The sequence below is a fragment of the Phacochoerus africanus genome, chromosome X, assembly GCF_016906955.1.
Source record: "Phacochoerus africanus isolate WHEZ1 chromosome X, ROS_Pafr_v1, whole genome shotgun sequence".
Lineage (NCBI taxonomy): Eukaryota > Metazoa > Chordata > Mammalia > Artiodactyla > Suidae > Phacochoerus > Phacochoerus africanus.
In genome coordinates this window covers 65196747-65207075 of record NC_062560.1, presented here as the reverse complement: position 1 = coordinate 65207075, position 10329 = coordinate 65196747, and the positions used below count along the sequence as shown (strand labels likewise).

The 10329-nt window shown below is 36.7% G+C and overlaps 1 pseudogene; it reads right to left on the bottom strand.

The window, feature by feature from the left end:
• Window positions 1-8830: 8830 nt before the first annotated feature.
• LOC125118636 (acidic leucine-rich nuclear phosphoprotein 32 family member E-like) lies at window positions 8831-9582 on the bottom strand (annotated as a pseudogene).
• Window positions 9583-10329: the final 747 nt, after the last annotated feature.

Genomic DNA, 10329 nt, shown 5'->3' with positions numbered 1-10329 from the left:
AGTTATGGTACCTGATTCCCTGGAAGGAGTACAAATTATAAAAGCAGTCATGTAAACTGCCTGCTACCTCAGAATGCAACAGAGTGCATTAGGGATTTCTATGGATAAACCTGTAGAACTCCAGTCTATACTTAGGGAAGAGTATCTTGGGGCCATATGTTCATCCCAACTCAACCCCTTCAATGGACTCATTAGTCCAAACACATACTATTAGATAGTAAAAATTCAGCTGTGCATTAAGGTTAAATAATCTTTTTTCTAGAATAATATGCACTACTTCTCCTGCTTAGACCTACTGTTCCTTGTTTTCAACATCGCTGAACTCCATTTGGCTCCACACCTTGGCTTTTGACCCTCAATTATGCCTTCTTAAAAGCTTGATGAATTAATTTGGACATGCATTTCTGGCTTGAATTTTTCCCCTTCTTCCAGACCTTATGTTCTGTATTCCTACTCCAGATCTATACATCATAATTGCAGGTAAGAGGCTCTTCTGACTTTCACTCAACTGTCTGGGTCACATTTCCTGAATCCACTACAATATTACTTAAAAACTTGGATATACTGCACAAATGGAGGCTAACACTAATCTAAAGGAGGAGATACAAGCTAACTTTCAGAGGCAAGGAAGAGTTAGAGCTAATCAACATATATTGATGGGTTCTTCTCCCCATAGACCCCTGCAACACATTCAATACCAGTCCAACATCCTTCAGAAAATAAAGCCAGAAAATCCGCATATATAAAAATAAAAATCAAAAAGATTATAAAATTCAAAAGTATCTAGTATACTTATTTCCTAGGATAAACTTACAGGCTGATATTTCCAGAATCTTGACTACTAAGGGTGGTGTTGAGATGAATCCTATTCATTCTACAATGAATGGGAGGATATTTTTTCAATTGGGCATGTGCGAATTATTCATGGTTTCTGACTATGAAACCATGTTTATTTGTCCTATCCAGGTGTTTCTGACCAGAGCTGCCATTTATCAGATCTGCCAGGGGGGAACAGCCAGTCAGCATGCTACTACATTCTAACAACTGACCCAGGGACTGTCCAGAAGCCAAAGTCTCTAGAGTATCTGGACACAAGTGTTACTTCTGCCATAAATGCTAATTCTCTAGTAGCATGTCCAGGAAGTAAGCAGGGAAAGACCCTGGGTCCCTGTATACATGTTCTAATTCAGAAAAAAGAGGGCTGGAACACAAGAGGCAAGGTTGTGTTGCAGGACAAAATGTAGACTATGTCAGGCATAGGCTATTACAAACTATTAAGTAGATTTTATATGTATGACTGACTCACTTTGCTGTACACCTGAACTAGTACAGTATTGTGAGTTAACTATATTCCAATAACATTAAATTTAAAAAATACATTATTTGTGGAGTTCCCATCATGGCGCAGTGGTTAACGAATCCAACTGGGAACCATGACTTTGCGGGTTCGGTCCCTGCCCTTGCTCAGTGGGTCAAGGATCCGGCATTGCCATGAGCTGTGGTGTAGGTTGCAGGCGCGGCTCGGATCCCACATTGCTGTGGCTCTGGCGTAGGCTGGTGGCTACAGCTCCGATTAGACCCCTAGCCTGGGAACTTCCATATGCCGTGGGAGTGCCCCAAGAAATAGCAAAAAGACAAAAAAATACATTATTTGAAATATTTGTTATTACTATATATTGGAGCCATATATGCCAGAATGGAGATTCTTGGCATCTGATCAAAAAATTTGAAAATTATAGTGTACATGAGAAATTTGGAAATGGAATAATATAATAGCAGAGCTCATTCCTTATAATAGAGGGCACTCTAATTTCCAATTTGAAGGAAAGATCTGGGCTTCAACCAGGAATTTGAGTTGTTGGATCTGAGAAGACTGAGAAAATAATGGTGGGGCAGAGCGTGGGGGGAGAAAAGTGATTTTTTATAAATATTTTGTGTGTTTATTTTTTTATTTTTTTGTTTTTAACACTGTAATGGCTTTACTCAAATCATGGTTGCACAAAAGTATTAATTTCAAAGGTTTTTAAGGAGACCTTTAAGGAATTTAGCACACTATATACATATTGCCATACAAAGAGCATTAAAATAGGACAAAAAATTCTATGAGAAAAAAACCCAACCTTACTAATTCACATGAAAATACCACTCAAAAAGCTAAATAAATCTTAAAGATATCTGGAGGCTCTAAGTGTTGTTTTCAAAGCAAAGAACTCTAATTTTGATTGCACAACAAGATAATTGATAAGGGAGTCAACATATAGATTTAATTTTTAAAATGAGCATTTTATAAGCTGGCATACTATGCAATGGGAATTTTTAAGGACTAAAACAGGGAATTATAATTGTTTTAAAAGAGTAAAATGTTAGCCTTTTGGAGATTCCAAGCCCCGCCCAGTAAACTTATCCCAATACTTTTATTTCAGTTATGCAACTTTTTTAGTTTATCCACAAATAACTTTGTCATTTTTCACTTAAAAACTCCAACTCGCACATTTAAAACTAAAAAAGAAGCAATGCTATACTCATCTAAGTCTGGAAGTGCAACTTCAATTAATTTGCTGATACTAACTTTTAAAAAACTTACAAATATTCAAAATGAAGGTAGAAGACATTTGAGATCCAAGATGTAAAAATAACTGCGTTGAACATGGAGCCTCCACAACAACAGAAAACGGGAGATGTACTTGTCTACTCATATAATATTATATTTAGTAGCCATGTAAGAAAATACACACTCACATTATCCCAGAATTTTTCTATTTCAATGGACATCCACTTGAAAACAAATTGTACTTATAATATTTAGTTTCATATATTTTCCCAAATATCCAGTATATTCCAATTAAATGCTGTACCTGGTAATGCTTTAAAAACTATAGAAAGAATGATTAAAGGTTCTACTGAGAAAGATTAGAAACACTTTGCAGAGTGGTATCTAAATCATTTGGGAAGCTACTCTGATTTGAGTGTTTCATTAATTATCAACAGGCAATTGTTCTGATTTTTGAGGAACACTAATGCTGCTTCCAAGTCCTCTTCTGTTTCTTTTCTTTCTTCATCATCCCAACACAGTCTATACATCTTGTCAACCATGATTTGAAGTAAGCAGTCTGTTGCATAAAACTGTATTTATAATATTTGTATCTGAGAAAATACTCAATTTCTTTCACTTAGCTTGTTTAAAACTGAGACAGGTCTGGAAAAGTGGTTGAGGAATAAGACAAAGTTGTCCTGGGTATCTATAAGATTCCCATCTCTTTTTAAAGTAGAAGGGAGTGAAATAAGAAAGGGAGGTGATTGCTGTGGCTAGGACTTCCAAAACTATGTTGAAGAATAATGGCGAGAGTGGACATCCTTGTCTTGTGCCTGATCTCAGCGGGAATTCTTTCAGCTTTTCACCATTGAGAATGATGTTTGCTGTGGGTTTGTCATATATAGCCTTTTTCACGTTGAGGTAGGTTCCTGTTATGCCCACTTTCTGCAGGGTTTTTATCAGGAATGGGTGTTGGATTTTGTCAAAGGCTCTTTCCGCGTCTATTGAGAGGATCATATGGATTTTATTCTACAGTTTGTTAATGTGGTGTATCACAGTGATGGATTTGCAGATATTGAAGAACCCTTACATCCCTGGGATAAATCCCACTTGATCATGATGTACAATCCTTTTAAAGTATTATTGGATGCAGTTTGATAGTGTTTTGTTGAAGATTTTTGCATCAATGTTCATCAGTGAAATTGGCCTGTAGTTTTCTTTTTTGGTGCTATCTTTGTCTGGTTTGGGTATCAGGGGATTGTGGTTTCATAGAATGAGTTTGGGAGTATCCCTTCCTCTGCAATTTTTTGAAATAGTTTCAGAAGGATAGGTATTAGCTCTTCTCTAAATGTTGGATAGGATTCGCCTGTGAAGCCATCTGGTCCTGGACTTTTGTTTGTTGGAAGATTTTTAATCACAGTTTCAATTTCGGTTCTTGTGATGGGTCCATTCATCTTTTCTATTTCATCTTGGTTTAGTCTTGGAAGATTGTACTTTTCTAAAAATGTGTCCATTTCTTCTAGGTTTTCCATTTTATTGGCATATAGTTGCATATAGTAGTCTCTTAGGATCCTTTGTATTTCTGTGATGTCTGTTGTTACCTCTCCTTTTTCATTTCGAATTTTATTGATTTGAGTCCTCTTTTTTCTTAATAAGTCTGGCTAGGGGTTTATCAATTTTGTTGTTCTTTTCAAAGAACCAGCTTTTCATTTCATTGATCTTTTCTATGGTTTTCTTCATTTGTATTTCATTGATTTCTGCTCTGCTCTTTATGATTTCTTTCCTTCTACTAACTTTAGGTCTTGTCTGTTCTTCTCTCTCGAGCTGCTTTAGATGTAAAGTTAGCTTGTTTATTTGAGCTTTTTCTTGTTTCCTGAGATGGGCTTGTATTGCTATAAACTTTCCTCTTAGAACGGCTTTTGCTGCATCCCATAGGGTTTGGAGGGTTGTATCTTCGTTGTCATTTGCTGCCAGGTATTTTTTAATTTCCTCTTTGATTTCTTCAGTGATCCATTGGTTGCTTAGTAGCATGTTGTTTATTCTCCACGTGTTTGTGTTTTTTTGCAGTTTTTTTCTTGTTGTTGACTCCTAGATGTATAGCGTTGTGATCAGAAAAGATGCTTGATATGATTTCAATTTTCTTAATGCTACCAAGGTTGGACTTGTAGCCCAGGATGAAATCAATCTTAGAATATGTTCCATGTGCCCTTGAGAAGAATGTGTATTCTGTTGCTTTTGGATGAAATGTCCTATAAATATCTATTAAGTCCATCTGGTCTAATGCTTCATTCAGGGCCTGTGTTTCCTTATTGATTTTCTCTCTGGTTGATCTGTCCATTTCTGTAAGTGGGGTGTTAAAGTCTCCCACTATGATTGTGTTATTGTCAAATTGTCCTTATAAGGTTGTTAGCAGTTGCCTTATATATTGTGGTGAACCTATGTTGGGTGTGTAGATATTTAAAATTGTTATATATTCTTCCTGGATTGATCATTTGATCATTATGTAATGTCCTTCTTTCTCCCTTAAAATATTCCTCTTTTTAAAGTCTATTTTGTCTGATATGAGTATTGTTATTCCAGCTTTCTTTTGATCCCTGTTTGCATGAAATATTGTCTTCCATCATCTCACTTTCAATTTGCATGTGTCCCTAGATGTGAAGTGGGTCTCTTGAAGACAGCATATATATGGGTCTTGTTTTTGTATCCATTGAGCCAGTCTATGTCTTTTGATTGGGGTGTTTAGTCCATTAAAATTCAAGGTAATTATTGATATGTATGTTCTTATTGCCATTTTATGAATTGCTTTGGATTTGTTTTTGTTGCTCTTCTTTTTCCTTCCCTCTTCTCTTATTCTTTTCTGCCTAGAGAAGTTCCTTTAGTATTTGTTGGAAAGCTGGTTTAGTGTTGCTGAATTCTCTCAGCTTTTGCTTATCTGTGAAGGTTTTGATTTCTCCTTCAAATTTGAATGAGAGCCTTGCTGGGTAGAGGAATCTTTGTTGGAGGTTTTTTTCCTTTCATCATGTTAAGTATATCATGCCACTTACTTCTGGCCTGCAGAGTTTCTGTGGAAAAATCTGCCAATAACCTTATTGGGGTTCCCTTGTATGTTACTTGTTTCTTTTCCCTAGCTGCTTTCAAGATTTTCACTTTGTCTTTAATTTTGCTAAGTTTGATTAATATGTGTCTCAGTGTATTACTCCCTGGGTTTATTTTATAGCGTACTTGTTGTGCTTCCTGGATTTGAGTGAGTGATGCCTTTCCCATGTTAGGGAAATTTTCAGCTATTATCTCTTGGAATATTTTTTCTATCCCCTTCTCTCTGTCTTCTCCTTCTGGGACCCTTATAATATTGATGTTGGTGCATTTAACATTGTCCCAGAGTTCTCTGAGACTCTCTTCATTTCTTTTCAATCTTTTTTCTCTTTTTGGTTCCACATCTATGATTTCCACTAATCTGTCCTCCACCTCACTTATTCGTTCTTAAGCCACAGCAATCAGAGAAGTAAAAGAAATAAAAGGAATCCAAATGGGAAAGGAAGAAGCAAAACTATCCCTATTTGCACATGATACTATTCCTAGAGAATCCTAAAGACTCTACCAGAAAACTGTTAGAGCTCATCCATGAATTTGGCAAAGTCGCAGGATACAAAATTAATACATAGAAATCAATGGCATTTCTATACACCAACAATGAAAGAGCAGAAAAAGAAATTAGGGAAGCAATCCCATTTACCATCGCATCCAAAAGAATAAAATACCCAGGAGTAAACATACCTAAAGAGCCAAAAGACCTGTACTCTGAAAACTATAAGACACTAATGAAAGAAATCAAAGATGACACAAATAGATGGAAAGATATACCATGCTCGTGGATTGGAAGAGTTAACATTATCAAAATGACTATACTACCCAAGGCAGATTCAATACAATCCCTATCAAATTACCAAAGACATTTTTCACAGAACTCGAACAAAATATTTTGAAGTTTGTTTGGAAGCACCAAAGACCCAGAATAGCCAAAGACATCCTGAAAAAGAAAAATGGAGCTGGAGGAATCAGGCTCCTGGACTTCAGACTATAGCACAAAGCAACAATCATCAAAACCATATGGTACTGACACAAAGGCAGAAATATGGATCAGTGGAATGGTATAGAAAGCCCATAATTCAACCCACACACCTACAGGAAACTCATCTATGACAAAGGAGGCAAGAAGATACAATGGAGAAAAGACAGCCCCTTCAATAAGTGGTGCTGAGAAAACTGGACAGCCACATGTCAAAGAATGAAATGAGAACACTCCCTAACACCATACACAAAAATAAACTCCAAATGGATTAAAGACATAGATATGAGACCAGACACTATCAAACTCCTGGAGGAAAACATAGACCAAACACTCTCTGACATAAACGACAACATCTTATCAGATCCACCTCTTAGAGTAATGACAGTAAAAACAACAATAAACAAATGGGATCTAATCAAACTTCAAAGTTTCTGCACAGCAAAGGAAACCCTAAACAACACAAAAAGACAAACCACAGAATGGGAGAATATCTTTGCAAGTGAATCCACTGACAAGGGATTCATCTCCAAAATTTATAAACACCTTCTGTAGCTCCATACCAAAAAAACAAACAACCCCATCAAAAAATGGGCAGAAGATCTAAACAGACAGTTCTCCAAAGAAGACATACAGATGGCCAAGAAACACATGAAAAGATGTTCAACATCACTTGTTATTAGAGACATGCAAATCAAAACCACTCTGAGATACCACCTTACACCAGTCAGAATGGCCATCATCCAAAAGTCTACAAACAAAAAGTGCTAGAGAGGGTGTGGAGGAAAAGGAACCCTAGTACACTGTTGGTGGGGTTGTAAAGTGGTGCAACCACTGTGGAAAGCAGTATGGAGATGCCTCAGAAAACTAAACATAGAACTCCCATTTGACCCATCAATCCCACTCCTGGGCATCTATCCAGAGAAAACCACGACTCGCAAAGACACATGTACTCCGATGTTCATTGCAGCATTATTTGCAATAGCCAAGACCTAGAAACAATCTAAATGTCCATCAACAGAGGAATGGATCCAGAAGATTTGGTACATATACACAATGGAACATTACTCAGCCATTAAAAGGAACGAAATACCAGCAGTTTTAGCAACATGGATGGACCTAGAAATTATCATGCTAAGTGTAGTCAGCCATACAATGAGACACCAACATCCAATGCTTTCACTGACATGTGGAATCTGAAAAAAGGGCAGACTGAACATCTTTTCAGAACAGATGCTGACTCACAGACATTGAAAACCTTTGGTCTCCGGAGGAGACAGTGTGGGGGGTGGGGGGATGTGCCTGGGCTGTGGGATTGAAATCCTGTGAAATCAGATTGTTATGATCATTATACAACTACAGATGTGATAAATTCATTTGAGTAATAAAACAAACAAACAAACAAAAAACTTATGTAAGAGGAAGAACAAAAAAACAAACACAAGAAAGGGAGGTGATCATAAGTAATCTCTGAGAGGAAAACAAAGAATGCACACTTAAAACAAGATAAGTTGGCATGTCATGATCTTCAGCTTGAAGAAAGGTCTTACACCTACATGTCTCTGACCTCAGTATAACGTCAATTTTTCCTTCAAAACTAAAATCTTAGTCACCTGGCTTTAAAAGGTTTCAGAAGCCTCCATAAAAGCCATGAAATATATTGTTGAATAGAACCTTTGCTGTTCTGTTCCTACTTTCCAAAGCACTCGTGTGAGAAAAAGCAACCCCAAACAACCTCAGCCAAAAGTCTCTGCCTTCAAACTACAAGATCTCTGGGTCACCTCTAATAAAATAACCAACATATCATTCAAGAGACTATTTTCATTCCAGATTCCAGCCAACTGTGATTTCAGTTAATTTATAAATAACCTTAAAAACTTATGAATGAAATGCACCATACTACACTGTGTAAAAGCGATCATGTTTAATTATGATAAAATTGACTAATACAGTGAGCTTTAATTAGAAAAGCTAAGATTCTAAATAAATTGCTAGGAAATTTCACAATGGGGTCAATGAAGATTTCTCTACTTACAATATGATCATTAACAGACTAGTTAATCTTATTTGGAATGATAAAGCAAAAATAGTAAAACCACACTTTTCCTATAAAAAGTTACATGTTATCTTCTGTAAGGATAGCTATTGTATATGAAGAAACAAAGATGTGATCACTCCATTGCACACCCAGACACATTAGGGAATCTTGTCTTAGAATGATGTAGTCATCTTCTTCCTCTCCATCATCTTAAGCATCTCGTTCCCTCTTTTCCCCTCGAAGATCTTCTTCTTCCTCCTCTTCTTCTTCATCATAGTCATAATCATCTTCCTCATCCTGAATGTCTTCTTTCATTAAATATGAGAGGCCCACTTCCTCTTTTCCCTCTCCCAATTCTGAGCCTGGTTCATCTTCATCCTCTTCATCATCCTCGTCCTCCTCATATCCTTCAGGTGGACCAGCTTCATCTTTCTCTTTATCTTCATCATCTCCATCCTCATCAGTCTCTTCTTCTGAGTCTTGTGCTTTATTATTCTCCTGGTCAAATCCATCTAAGTATGTGATTTGCTGCAGCAGCTCAAAAATACTTTCTCTATAATCTTCCAGGTTTGTGATCTCAGAGTTAAACAAGTCAAGACTTTTCAACTTTTTAAGATTTTGCAGAGCTTCTACTATACTGAGATCTTTTATTTTGTTTCCATTCAAATTGAGGTAGGTAAGATTTGCAGTTCCCTGCCAGGACTTCCAGGCCTCCAGAAATTATATTATTAAGTTCTAACTTTTGAAGTTTATTTAAGCTGGGCAGCCAGGCCAGTGAACTTAGTTTCACATTAGCTATACTCAGAAACTCCAGGTTTTTTTCAAAGTATCATTCATGCCCTCAATTTCCCCATTGACACATAGGCAATTATCAAGGACCAACTCTGTCACCTCCTCCAGGGGTCTGTCCCTTAACTCCAGGTTAATCCTCTTCTTCATCTCCATGTCCTCCTCCTGCTTTTCAGCTACTACTCTCTTCCATTACCCTTTCCTGCTTTTCTCACTACCCCATCCCTAAAATTTTAAAAGCTCAAAATGAATGAAAAGAAACACAAATTTAAATGCCCACCACCACCAGATAGGTGTGTGGGAGAAAAAAGAGAATAGCAAATGGAGTCCAAGGAGTTAGGACTCTTAACTCAGCCATCTCCACCTCCTTGTCCACACACTCATGAATGCACTCACATGTGCACACACACATACACACACCCGCAGTTCCTTCCGCTTCAATGACTGCTCAAAGACTGATGGGTGTTTATTTTTGAAGAAGTGTTTGAATACATAGAAGGAGGCTGGTAGGTTTAAATTTTAGAGGATGGATAACAATTGATATTTTATGCTGTTTTAATATATTGTTTGGTTATGAAGATGCTCTTTTAGATTATAAAATATATAACCTTTGTAGTGAGCTTTCTGGGGTGAGAAGTTGTATTGTTATTGAAGGAGAATATCATTAGCATTTTATATTGTCATTTTATTATTGATTTATAACGATCCTGTTTGATTCTGAACATGAATCTCTGTTGAGCTTTGTAAGAAGAAAGGATATTTATATAATTAAATGTAAGGGGAAATTTGTGACATTTTAGAATGATGCTATATTATTTATAGTATAATTATACTTATTCAATGTATAACCTTGTCACTTAAGATTGGTGGCATGTGAGGGGTTGCACACTTAGCACTTATACC